Below are 14,359 nucleotides of genomic sequence, written 5' to 3'. Positions count from 1 at the left end.
TCAGTTACAGAATTCCCACTACTTAATCTTTATCTTCATCTATAATAACAATAGGATACCAATTTCTCCTCTTAATCTCTCTCACTTCACTGGTTACTCCATAATAGAAAAAATTTCCTTCATTTCTCCTCCATCTTTTTCTACGTTCTTCTCACTTCGCCTAAATATAATGTAAAACCTACTGTAATTTATTTTTCTTCATTAAATAAATGTGTAAAATTATTTTTATATGTTTCTTTGATTAATTACAGTTGACAACATACCAATGGAAGATTCACGTGGAAGTGGTCGACGAACTTGGCAAGACTATGCCAGACAACGAAGACAAAATATGAGTGAAGAACAGAGGCAGCAACACCTTGACAGAAGGCGTGCAAGTTACCCAGAGAGTATTAGACGAGAAAAACAAATCGATACATCAAGTGGACCAACTAACATGACAATACCATTACAAGATATCACAAGTATATCTATGTTACTGGACTCTTAGTACGTACCAATTATGTATAATTTATTTTTTGAGTGTACCTTTAAATTATCAAATTACATTATTTTCATCTTAATAATGAATTTTTTATATATACAGATACTCACAATAACACCAGAGCTGGTTCAAGTAATATACCAAACGGTTCAAATATGGGTAGGAATCCTATATATTTATATTTATATTTATTTAATTAATAATAATTTATTTTTCCTTAAATTTTGATTCAATAAATCTTTTATTATTGGCCTAAATAATATTATTATAGATATTATTATATTGTCTTAAATGTACTTTACATCATTATAATCTCAATTATTATTAAATAGTTTAATAATTTTTTAATATAATATCATACAAATATAAAATTTTTATAACTGTATCTATAATCTATAACAATATATATAAAATTTTTATTGATAAGAAGATGTATGATGAATTACGAAGAATTTTTTCTAGATACACAATTTTTATACTCTCCTATTTTGTTTATTAATTATTCTTATATTTTGATATTTAAAAACAAAAAAAATAAGCATTCTCATTTAGTCTGCTTTTTCACTATTTATAAAAAAAATAAAGACCTCTTCATATTTTGGCCTACAACTTAAAAAAGATGAAGACAAATATAAATATCTATGACATTTAAGTAAAAATTATCTTTTGTAAATAACTAATATGTATTTTGGTTTATATATACTCTTTTTGAATCAGAATAATATTATTATCATTATTTTTTGAATTATATTTTGATTTATAGTAATTTTAATTTTAATAAAACATGATATAAATAAAGTCACGTCAACATTAAAATAAAAACATACTTATCTAATAAATTTAAAGAGTGAATGATATATTAACAAAAAAATAAAATTAATTTCGTAAAAATAATAGAAAAGTGGCTGAACAGGCACGTTAGTGCCTGTTGAGCCGCTAGTACAAATAAAAGTAGAAGAAAGCTAAATTAAAGTATAATAGAAATCTGAAATTGAGAAGAACTAATACTAAAAACCCTAAAACCTAGAGAGAGGAGAGAGCCTCTCTCTCCAGAAAACTACATCTAAAACCTAATATTATGTGAATGAAGTGAGTATGAATGATTCCCCCACTCTACAGCCTCTATTCTGTATTTTCGGGCTTGGAACTGGGCCAAAAAGAGCCCAAAAATTGACCTCAGCATCTTGTGTGTAATGTAGCACGGGACGCTCTATCACGTGTACACGTTGCTTGGCAAAAATTCTAGTCATGCGTATGCGTCGCCCATTCATACGCGTCGCTACCAGCTTCTCAAAACATCATTTTCTTGCGTTCCTTCCACTTTTGCATGCTTCCTTTCCGTCCTCTAAGCCATTCCTGCCCTATAAACCTTGAAAACACTTAGCAAACATATCACGGCATCGAATGGTAATAAGAGAAAATTAAAATTAGCAAATTTAAGGCCAAAGAAGCATGTTTTCAATCATAGTACAAACTTAGGAAGGAAAATGTAAAACATGCGAATTATATGAATAAGTGTGAGAATAATGGATAAAATCAATTAAATTAAGCACAAGATAAACCTTAAAAATGGGGTTTATCAATCTCCCTACACTTAAACATTAGCATGTTCTCATGCTAAGCTCAAGAGAAGCTATAAAGGAGTGAAGAGGAATGGTAAAACTTATGAAATGCAACCTATTTATATGAATGCAACTAAATGCAAAATGCTCTTTCCTACTTGGTTTAAAAGTAAATAAATTATCCAAGAATAAATATAAACTGGATTTCACTAATTCAAATCTCAAAATAAAGTACAAGTAGACTTGCAGAAGAAAATAGCTCATGAAAGCTGGGAACAAAGAATCGAGTGTTGATCCCTCACCGGAAGTGTGTACACTCTAATCACTCAAGTGTTTAAGGTTCGATTCTCTCAATTCTCTACTAACCTTGCTTTCTAAGGCTTGCTCTTCGTCTACCAATCAACAAATAATTTGATGCACAAATACACATATCAAGAGGTCTTTTAAGGGCTGTAATGGGGTTAAGGTCAAGGTAGGATTTTGTTTGGTCAAGTGGACTAAAATCTGAATCCTTAATTAACCCAAACTTCCCACCTAACATAGGACAATCCATGTAATCAAAATAAAAAACCTAACTATCCATTAACCATGTTTTCCATATATTCATGCATCCTAATTTCGAGTATAGTACATATGCATTGCTATCACCGTTTACTTTGGGGTATTTTGTCCCCTTTTATTATTTGCTCTTTTTCTTTTCTTTTTCTCCCTTTTTTTTCTCAATGCATACGATTAAGATATTGAATGCAAGAATATGTGCTCAACTATTGTTTTGCACATTTTCACAAGAATATACAACACCCAATTCTCAAACCAAATGTTTCCAAACCCAACTTTCCCACACTTAAATCATGAACATTCTCACTAGTCTAAGCTAACCAAGGATTCAAAATAAGGACATTATTGTTTTTCTCTTAGAGTTAGTGATAAGCTAAAGTAAAGAATAAATGGGGTTAAAAAGGCTCAACATTGGTTTGCAAAGGATAATTAAAAAGGGTACGGCCATATGGGTATGTAAGCTCGGTGAAACAAAGCCTCAATCATATAAGTGCATGCATACATCAAATAATGGAAATATAGAATTAAGCAAGACAAATATCACAATTATAGAGAGAAAAACACACACCAAAAATAAAATATTGGTTGATAAAATGCAACCAATCAAATAGGCTCAAAATCTTACTGGGTTTTGTGTGTTCGAGCTCTAACCCATGTTCCAAAACAGAATTCTTCAAACAAGTTTAAAAATTTTTAATTTAAATTAGTGAAATGCTATAAAAAGGTTCTTGAAAAAGAACTTATTACTCCAACCAAGTAGTGGTAGAAGAACATGCACAAAATCAAACAAACATGCAATCAAACATGTAAATGCAACAACTAATTTAACAAGGAAAATTAAACATTGGTGTTAAAACAGAAAATAACTAACTGATAAACCCCAATTTTATGGTTTATCTTGTGCTTAATTTGGGAGATTTTATCAACTTTTCTCACATTTATTCAATGAAATAGCATGGTTTTGCAATTCTCCCTTGATTTGTGCTTAAATGTGAAAACATGCTTTTTAGGCCTTAAAATTTGTGATTTTAATTCACTTTAATTCCATTCGATGCCTTGATATGTTTGTTGAGTGATTTCAGGTTCATAAGGCAAGTATTGGATGGAAGAAGTGAGGAGAAAAGCATGCAAAGTGGGAGAACTCATGAAGAAATGAAGGAACCGTAAAGCTATCAAGCCTGACCTCTTCACACTCAATTGACCATAACGTGAGCTACAGAGGTCCAAATGAGGCGGTTTTAGTTGCTTTGGAAAGCTAACATCCGGGGCTTCGAAATGATAAAAAATTTGCCATATGTTTATTTGCGTATAGGGGCACGCACGCCATGTACGCGTGCGCACTGATGCTGCTCGTGGCCCAGTAAAAATGAAATCGCTGGGGTGATTTCTGAAGCAATTTGGGCCCAATCCAACTCATTTCTGATGCTATTGAACCCAAGGATTGAGGGGAAAATGAACCAAGTAGTCATAGTTTAGTTTTCATCATGTTGTAGGGAGAATTCTAGAGAGAGAAGCTCTCCCTTCTCTCTAGAATTTAGGGTAGTTTAGGTTTAATTTTCTCAAATTTCTCTTTCAATTCTTGTTTTGATTTCAATTCTCTTTATATTTTTGTGTTCTATTGTCTTAATCTTCTTAGTTTCTCTTGTTAATTTCTTATTTTGCTCTCTCTTATGTTGATGAACATTTGTTGGATCTTAATTTTCTTTAATACAATTTTATGCTTCCATGCTCTTTTATGTTTATCTTCATTGTTATTGTTGATTTCTTATTTATGTTAGTTGTGGGTGTCACTAATTCTTGCATTTTATGATGTTTACTTTTCTTGCACTCTAGGTGTTTGATATAATATTTCCTTTAGTTTTTGAGTAGCTCTCTTTACTCTTGGCCTAGGCTAAGGGGATTGAGTGACCTTGAGTCATTGGGTCTCAATGATTTGGTGATTTGAGAATCCTTGGTGATCAATTTGATACTCATTGACACCAACCCACTACTAATCTAATTAGTAGATAGGTTGGAACTTATGGGTTGATGTGATCAAAGCCATTTGATGTACTTCAAGTCTAGGAGTAGATATTACATACTTAAGACTTTTGCAAGTAGACTTAATGAGCTTGGTTCCTCGTAATTGTCAATATATGGTATGTAGACAAGGATGGTGATCTCAATTACCTATGCCTAGCCAAGAGTTCTTTCCATTTATTTTAGTAGTTCTTGTTATTTTACTTTCTTGTCATTTATTTTCTTGCAAAAATATAAAATCAAACCCCCCTTGCATTTTCATAGCCAATAATTAAACACTTCATTGTAATTCCTTGTGAGACGACTCGGAGTCTAAATAATTCGGTTAATTTTCATTGGGGTTTGTACATGTGACAACTCAAATTTTTTATGTGAGAATTGTTTGTTGGTTTGGAGCTATGCTTACAATGAAGTAATTCTTTCTATAAGAAGAAAATCTAGACCATCGAGCAAATCTCATCTATCACTAACCCACGGAAGTCGGTATCGACCTCCCCACACTTAAAGATTGCACTGTCCTCGGTGCATGCTAAGATGTGCAAGTGGACGGGTTGTTACAACTGATGCTTTTCTCCAAAGATTGTGCAGATGGACTTGTTTGTTGCCCCATTGAGAAGCTTTTCCTTTCCCTTCTTGGTGGCCATCTGAAAGAAGAGAAAAAGGAAGAGAAGTAACCCAGAAACAAAGATATGAAAAGAAATAAAATATATGTGGGTTAATGCCATAAGGTTCTCAACTACATGGTAGCTACAACATGCAAGTGAAAAAATAGTAGAAGCAAATGACATATCAATAGTGAAAAAATTGCAATAATGGAGAGAGAAAGAGTGGGTAATGAAAGACAGTGCAAGTGCATATCAATACAAATGGAATACAAGTATCACAAAAGATTAGCATTGACTTATGAATAATAATACCCAACAATATAAAACAAGTCACTAAGCATCAGAATAATGGAAGAAAAGATGCAACTGTTGGATAACCACATTTAACACCAATGGTAAAATAATAAACTTAGAAAAGAAAATAAAAATATGCACAAAATTAAAAATACAATGAATGAAAGTATGCAAATGCAATAAGTACAAGGGAATGAAAGGGAATAAGGATGAAAAAGGAGGAGGAATGAAGAAGAAAGAATAACAAAGGAGAGAAGAAAGAAGAAGAAATGATAAGAGAACAAGAAACAGACGCGATGCGACGCGCATGCATCACGCGTATGCGTGAAAACAGAAATGGCCATGCGATGCGTAAGCGTCATCCACGTGTGCGTGTGGATGGCGAAAAATGCATTCTGACGCGTGAGTGTCGGTCACGCATATGCGTGACCACTCGCGCGATTCCAGCACCATGGCCGCACAATTCTCTATTCAATTCACTCTTTTACGCCGATTTTCATGCCCACGCGTACGCGTCTCTGACGCTTACGCGTGGATTGGAAAAAATTACAGGGGACGCATACGCGTGGGTCATGCATACGCATGGGGTTGGCTATGCGCCCAGCACCCCTTCAGCGCGGCTCTAGCGCAACTTTTCTGTTTAGCCAAGCCTGCCGCGTCGTTCCAGATTCGGGCATCGACGCGTATGCGTCAGTCACGCGTACGCGTGACAGCCATTTTTTTAAAGCATACCAGCTATCAAATTAATGCCAATCATGGTTAAACTAGTGAAACCATAATTTAACTAAATAAACATAACTAAAAATTGAAATTCAACTTATTACCAATATAAACAAAAGAGAAAATAGGACGAATTCACCATGGTGGGGTGTCTCCCACCTAGCACTTTAGTTAAAGTTCTTAAGTTGGACATTTGGTGAGCTCCTTGTCATGGTGGCTTGTGCTTGAACTCATCTTGGAACTTCCACCAACGCTTGGACTTCCAATAAGCTTCAAAATTCCCAAGTGAATTCACCAAGCTTTGAGCTCCCAAAGTTGATCCTCTTGTATGCCTGGATCCCAAATCTTGTTTCTACACCCGTCTGTAAGTTGATCATTGTTGTTCCAACTGGATGGCAGACAGCTCGAATTCTCTACGAAGTACCAAACTCTTCTCTTGGACCCAATCAATTGATCACTGGTCTAACCCTTGCATCTAGCTCTTGAAATATCAACCTTGATGAGCCTTGATTTGTAACTCCAAGAACTAAACATCCTTCTCTTACGCTTAATGCCACAAAGCCTCCTAAGTTGGCCATCCGTTTTAAGAATACCATATTCAAAAGGGACAGTAAAGCGAATAGAGATAAGTTTTACCCACACAAATGAAGGAGTAGATGGCAACCTAGGTAGAGAAGTCTCCAATGTTCTTGACAAAGCATACTCAACTCTCGTCCAACCTTTTCGAAGGACTTCGGCTTCCACATCATTCTCAAACTCACTTAGAGAAGGTTCTTTATACCCAAGGAGTTCATTTGCGGATGTAGATTCATCACTAGGAAGACTTGATTCATGATCATCATCACTAAGGGAACTTGCTTCTTGATATATCCCATCCAATTCTTCATAAGGAATATGCTATGGAGGTTGTACACTAGCCTCCTTGACATTAAGTTCAAGCTTCTTGGGGGAATACTCTACAACTCTAGATTCCCACGGAGGTTCGGCATCTCCTAAGTCTTTAACCACTTCTTCCTCTTCAACTATTACGGCTTCCTCCACTTGTTCCAATACAAAGTCATGTTCCTCATTGTCCACCAGAGTTTCTAGTGTCTCCTTCATCCTACGCTCTTCTATTGATTCTCCACATGTAGCCATGGGAGTACTTTGAGTGTTGAAGTGTAGTGAGGCTAAATTATCCACTACCTCGGTCAAGGTAGCTATGAACTCTTGTGTCATCCTTTGCATCTCTCTTTGCTCTTGAAGAAGAACACTTAGAGTGTCATCCATTGGAGATTGGGGTGGATATGAAGGTTCATTGCTTGGGAGGAAAGGTTCATGATATGAGGGTGGTTCATCATAATAAGGATGTGGCGGTTCACACTCTCCATCTTTTTCACTTGTTGTACCACACACTTCAATCCCTTGTTCTCAAGTTAAGACTCTTTAGCCATGAGAGCTTCATGTGCTTTTCGGCTTTCCACTCGCTCTATTTGATGAATGGCTTCTTGAAGTTGATCCAGTGTCTCCTTGAGATGATCCTTTGACTCTTGTTCCGCTTGGATAACATAATTAGGATCATATGGCTCTTGGGTTGATGAATATAGACATAGTCTATATGGAGGTGGTGGTTCTTGGAAGTAATTGGGTTGGAATTGGGGTGGCATATATATGGTTTATATGGCTCATAGGGTGGTTGGTATGGTGGATAAGGGTTAGGATCATATGAGGGTGTTTGGTAGTAGGGGGCTTGTGAGTATGGTGGTTTAAAGCAATGTCGAGGAGGGGGTTCATATGCATATGGTGGGGCTTGTTGGTAACTACAAGGGGGTCCACCATAGTTATTGAATTGACATGCGTCCTGGAATGGCTCTTGTTCATAGTATGTTGGTGGGGTTGTTGATTGTCACGAAAGGGTCCACTATAACCATTGTCTTGGGATGCATCGTAGAATGGTTGTTGCTCATGGCACATTGGAGAGGGTTGTTGTCGAAAGGGTTGATCAAATCCTTGTGGCTCCTCCTAACTTTGATTGCCCTAACCTTGATGCATGTTCTCATTATAGCTTCCATTTCATACAACATAATTTGAACCAAACTCATAGCTAAAGGGGTGAGAATTCATAGTAGGAAATAAAAATAAAAGCTAATAAAAATAAGCAACAAAGTCCTAAAACTAACAAAAACTAACAAACAAGCAAAAGGCAAATATGTACAATAACCAATAATAAGGCACAGGTTTGCAATTCCCCGACAACGGCGCCAAAAATTGATGGGGGAAAATCTTCGGTAAAGATTTTCACAAAAATAAGCGTGTTGTAAGTATAGTTCTAAACCGACAATTAAACCTCAACCAAATTTAATTTGTTTGTCACTTAAGCAAACCCAATAAAATTAACCGGAGTATTAAACCTCGGGTCGTCTCTCAAGGAATTGCAGGGAAGTATGTTACTATTAGTTATGAGATAGTATATTTTTGGATTTTTAAATGGTGGACAAGGAATATAAATGACAAGGAAATAAACTAATAATTAAGAAAAGTCCTAGCAAGGATTGATAATTAGAATTCCTATCCCCATTATCATAGTCACTTGTGATGGTAATTGCCTTTTGCTCTCACTTAGTTAACCTCTAACAATTGAAGGTAAGTCAAGTGAGTAGTTCAACTTGGATTCACAAGTCCTAATCAAGGATTAGAGTTAGTGAAGTTTAAGTCAAATAACAGCTTTCAATCACCAACCAACAAGAGACTCTGACAATTCAAGACTCTTTAACTACTCAATCTAAGCCAAGAACGTAAAAAGCTAACTTAAAACCCTCCAAAGTATTTTATCAAACACTTGGAAGGCACAACATAAAAGCATAGAAAACTACCAAGGAATATTAAATCTAAACAACCAATTGCAAACATCAATAATAACAAACGAAGAAAGGAGCAATAAATATGAAATACCTCAAATTGCATCAAATAGAAAATTAAATCTAACATGAAGAGTTCCTAAATTAAATTGGAGAATAAATAAATCAACAAGAGAAGATAGATAAACTAAAGTACTATGACAAATAAAAGTAGAAGAAAGCTAAATTAAAGTATAATAGAAATCTGAAATTGAGAAGAACTAATACTAAAAACCCTGAAACCAAGAGAGAGGAGAGAGCTTCTCTCTCCAGAAAACTATATCTAAAACCTAATATTATGTGAATGAAGTGAGTATGAATGATTCCCCCACTCTGCAGCCTCTATTTTGTGTTTTTGGGCTTGGAACTGGGCCAAAAGGAGCCTAGAAATCGCCCCAGCGTCTTGTGTGTAATGCAGCATGTGACGCTCTGTCACACGTACGCGTCACTCACGTGTACGTGTCGCTTGGCAAAAATCCTGGTCACGCGTACGCGTGGCTCACGTATACGCGTCGCTCGTCTTCTGCGCCAGTCACGCGTACGCGTCGCCCATGCGTACGCGTCGCTGCCAGCTTCTCAGAACATCATTTTCTTGCGTTCCTTCCACTTTTGCATGCTTCCTTTCCGTCCTCTAAGAAATTCCTTCCCTATAAACCCTGAAAACACTCAGCAAACATATCATGGCATCGAATGGTAATAAGAGAAAATTAAAATTAGCAAATTTAAGGCCAAAGAAGCATGTTTTCAATCATAGTACAAAATTAGGAAGGAAAATATAAAACATGAGAATTATATGAATAAGTGTGAGAATAATGGATAAAATCAATTAAATTAAACACAAGATAAACTCTAAAAATGGGGTTTATCACACAACAACAGAGTAAGAAACGGTTGTCAGCAATTCACGAACCCAATCAAAGAATCACGATTCAAAGCCCAACTTCTCCATAATAAACCATAGAAAATGCCACTCCACCTTGTCATAGGCTTTACTTATTTCAAGCTTGAGTGCCATTTCGTATTCCAAGCCTCGCTTTTTTTTATTTAAGATAGTGCATACATTCGTGTGCTATGAGAATGTTATCAGAAATAAGTATACCTTTGATGATCAGTTTTTTTGATGGTATAGAATTTCACAAATGAATTCTCGTTGCTAGTATAGTTTCTAAACCAACAATAAACCTTTCATACAAGAGATTGTTTGTCACTAAAACAAAACCCTAAAAATAATAACCGAAGTATTGTTCTAAACCAACAATAAACCTTTCATAAATTGCATTTAAAGAGAAATAGAAGAAACAAATGTGCATCAACATAAAAGTAGAGAATTACAAGAATTAAATGCTAAACTAGAGAGAAGAAAGGCAGGAGAAGAAGAATTACAAAAGAAAAAGTAAATCAAAGCATGAAATTAACCTAGATCTAAGAGATCCTAATCTAGATCTAACCTAATCCTAATTCTAGAGAGAAGTGAGAGCTTCTCTCTCTAGAAACTAGCTTTCCCTCCAAAATTAAACTAAAAATAACTAATGACACTAGATAATTCATCTCTCTTCAATCCTTGGGTTAAATAGCATCAGAAATGAGTTGGATTGGGCCCAAAATACTTCAGAAATTGCTGGCCACGAGTTGCCTTTAGTGAGTCACGTGCAGCTTCCCATGTGTATGCGTACATCATGCGTACGCATCTTTAAACGCAAGGAAACAATAGAAAATTTTATATCATTTTGAAGCCTCGGATGTTAGTTTTCCAACACAACTAAAACCGTCTCATTCGAACCTCTGTAGCTCAAGTTATGATCGATTAAGTGCGAAGAGTTCAGGATTGACAACTTTGCGGTTCCTTCATTTCTTCATGAGTTCTCCATTTCTACATGCTTTTTCTTCATTTCCTCAATCCAATATTTGCCTCCTAAACCTAAAATCACTTAACAAACATATCAAGGCATCTAATGGAATCAAGGTGAATTAAATTTAGCTATTTTAAGACCTAAAAAGCATGTTTTCACTCTTAAGCACAATTAAAGGAGAATTTACAAAATCATGCTATTTTAGTGAATAAATGGGAGAAAAGTTGACAAAACATCTAAATTCAACACAAGATAAACCCTAAAAATATGTTTTTTCAAGCCGCTATTCAAGCCCAAGTAATTCAGTGTCTCCCATGATGCCTAATGCCTACTTTTGTTCTAGGAGTGCAGTAACTTCTATAATCTCCTTTTTAGAATTAGTAGGGATATAAATGTTCTTTTGTTAGAGAGCTAATTGGTGTCTAAACAATTTAAGCTTCTAAAATAATCTGAACATTGCTAAATCTTCTATATCTGATTTCCATACCTCACTTATGAAGTTACGAATTTGTCCTTCACGACATCAGCGGGATTGAAACTTGAATCTCCTATTTGATCTCTTTGATTGGTTGTTAGTTTCCAAAAGAAGGGGGCATGATCAGAACCTGTCTCTAATGATCTAAAGACAGTGGGTTGAGAGTATAATTGGGACCAAGATTTATCAACAAGCACTTTGTCAAGTCTTTCCTGAATTAGTTCACCATGCTTGCGTCTATTACTTTAAGTAAATGTTCTACCCATCATTCCCAAATCAATCAATGAATTATTTTCAATAAAATAATTAAAGTCAGCAATAGAAGAATGAAATTTAGAATTACCACCAAGTTTCTCACCTTGTTCAATAATGGAATTGAAATCACTAACAATAATCGATATACCTTGGAGTTGGGAGAACATCAAAGAGATTTCTTGAAACTGGGATAGACAAATATTTTCATTGTAATTTAAATAAATGCCGACTAAGTTCCATTCAATATTGAAAGGGACATCTTTTCTCAAGGCAACAATACAGAACTCAGAACAACTGATAATCTGAATAATAAAATCATCCTTCCATGCCAACGCAAGTCCACCCGCACTACCATGATGACATGCCATTTTGTGCATATTTTCTATACTTTTTCATACAAGAAATTGATGATTAATGCTTAATTATTGAGTATTTTAGTGCTTAAATACTATATTTCTTTGATCTTTTGATTTGATAACCTTTGTAGGAAATAAGTGGAAAAAGAAGCAAAACAAAAGCACAAATTAAGCTCAAAAGGAGAAAAGAGGAATTCTGGGGCACACTTTGAAGTTTGAGCACGCTTTAGAGCCTTAGGCCACGCTTTAAAAAGCGTGGCCCATGATTAAATCAAGGAAGCGTGCTCTGTTTTCACAATGAGCGCTCTTGGCGCGAGAGCGCTATGTTCTTTTTCAAAGAGCGCTTGCGATAGTGGAGCAAGCAAAATTCGTAAGTGACGCGTACGCGTAGGCCACGCGTACGCGTCGAAGCTACAACTCTGGAAGACCACGCGTACGTGTCGGTGGGATATTTCTGAAAAAGCACGCGAAAGCGTGAATGAAGCGCATCGTGGAAGTAAAGTTTTTGAAGACTACGCGTACGCGTAGGGGACGCATACGCGTGGGGAGCACTCATATTGAAAGCGCTACGCTCTTTTGGAGAGCGCTGATATGGACGCGCACGCGTAGAGCACGCTTACGCGTCACAAGAGCAAATGTTGAAGGCTACGCGTACGCGTGGGTGACGCGTACGCGTGGGGGACGCGTACGCGTAGATGTGCCAAAATGCAAAAGGACGCCCACGCGTATGGGATGTGTACGCGTGGGTATAAAAGCACTCCGTTCTCTAAATGAACGCTATGCTCTCCTGGAAGTGCATTTCTGCTAAAATTAGCTTCATTCCAAGCCCATTTGAACTACAAGCAAGCAAGCCCACTTCGATCACTCAATGAAGACCACAAGGATTATCTAGAATAGGAATTTCAATTAATTGTAATTTGTTTTGAATTTCATTTCAATTTGTGATTTAGGAAAGCCTATATAAAGGCTTTAGTTTCAGAAGAAAAAAGAGGATCTGGCACTGGAGTACAGTAGGAGTAGTAGTAGTAGTAGTAGTAGTAGTAAGAGTAGGAGTAGGAATAGAATAGAAGGCTCTTGTAAACACTTACCTTTCTGCACTTTTATATTTCAGTATTGAATTCAATTTAGCTTATGCAAATTTTAATTTCTGCAATTCTCTTCTGCAACTTTCCTTTCTGCCAATTTTATATTTTAGTTCTTATTGAGCTTGATTTACTTTCCTGCAATTTACATTTCCTTCAAGTGTTTTTAGAGCTATGATCCACTGAACCCCAATCACTAAGGGATGAGCTCTGTTATGATTCACATGATTTAGTGAATTTCTTCTTCTTCTCAGTTCAATTGAGTAGCTATAGGATATCCTCTATTTTGATTGAGATTCATCCACTCCGGAAGGGGGTTTGAATCTGTTGAATGCTTGTGTGAGCCACAGAAGGGGAATCATGAGCATTAGAATTGAGGCTCTATCCTTCACTACTCTCTTGATCAACACCATTTGGGAGGAATTGAGATCTTGAGACTTAGTGTGACTTATGGATGAGAGACAAGCATTTAACCTCTTCTCATGACAATTAGATCAAGCAATTGGCAAGATTGATTGTGATTAGAGAGATTGGATTGCCAAGGAATTGGGATCCAATCAATTTCAATCTGCCATAGATCTACTCATATGATTGAGAAAGGAGTTGAAACCCATTTGATTCATTGTGGATTATGATATCTCCAATCGTTAATGAGTTTTTCTTTCTGTTAATTGTTTTTGAGTCCATTTCAGTTGCTTGATTTACTGCTCTTTTTAATTTCCCAGCACCTAGTCCCTTTACATTTGATGCAATTTACATTCTGCACTTTAAATTCCATGCAATTTACATTCTGTTAGTTCAATTTCACTCAATTCACAACTGTTAGCTTGACTAGAATAACCACCTAACTAAATTTGCTTGATCCATCAATCCCTGTGGGATTGGTGCATGGAATTGTGATCGCGCTTTTCACAACTCCGCACAACTAACCAGCAAGTACACTGGGTCGTCCAAGTAATAAAACCTTATGCAAGTAAGGGTCGATCCCACTGAGATTGTCGGCTTGAAGCAAGCTATGGTCATCCTGTAAATTTTAGTCAGGCGGATTCAAATGGTGATGAGGTTTTGATAATTAAAAGATAAATAAAACATAAAATAAAATAAAGATACTTATGTAATTCATTGGTGGGAATTTCAGATAAGCGTTTGGAGATGCTTTGTTGCTTTTGAACCTTTGCTTTCCTACTGTCTTCATCCAATCATGCGTGCTCCCTTCCATGGCA

The 14,359-nt window shown here is 36.0% G+C and overlaps 1 long non-coding RNA gene across 1 annotated transcript; it reads left to right on the top strand.

The window, feature by feature from the left end:
* LOC110268524 lies at positions 607 to 13,354 on the top strand. Its single transcript, XR_002356565.1, has 3 exons — positions 607 to 616; positions 3,818 to 3,825; positions 13,093 to 13,354. It is a non-coding gene; the product is annotated as an uncharacterized LOC110268524 (long non-coding RNA).

This window comes from Arachis ipaensis, chromosome B10 (genome assembly GCF_000816755.2).
Source record: "Arachis ipaensis cultivar K30076 chromosome B10, Araip1.1, whole genome shotgun sequence".
Taxonomy (NCBI): domain Eukaryota; kingdom Viridiplantae; phylum Streptophyta; class Magnoliopsida; order Fabales; family Fabaceae; genus Arachis; species Arachis ipaensis.
This window is presented reverse-complemented; position numbering and strand designations above follow the sequence as displayed.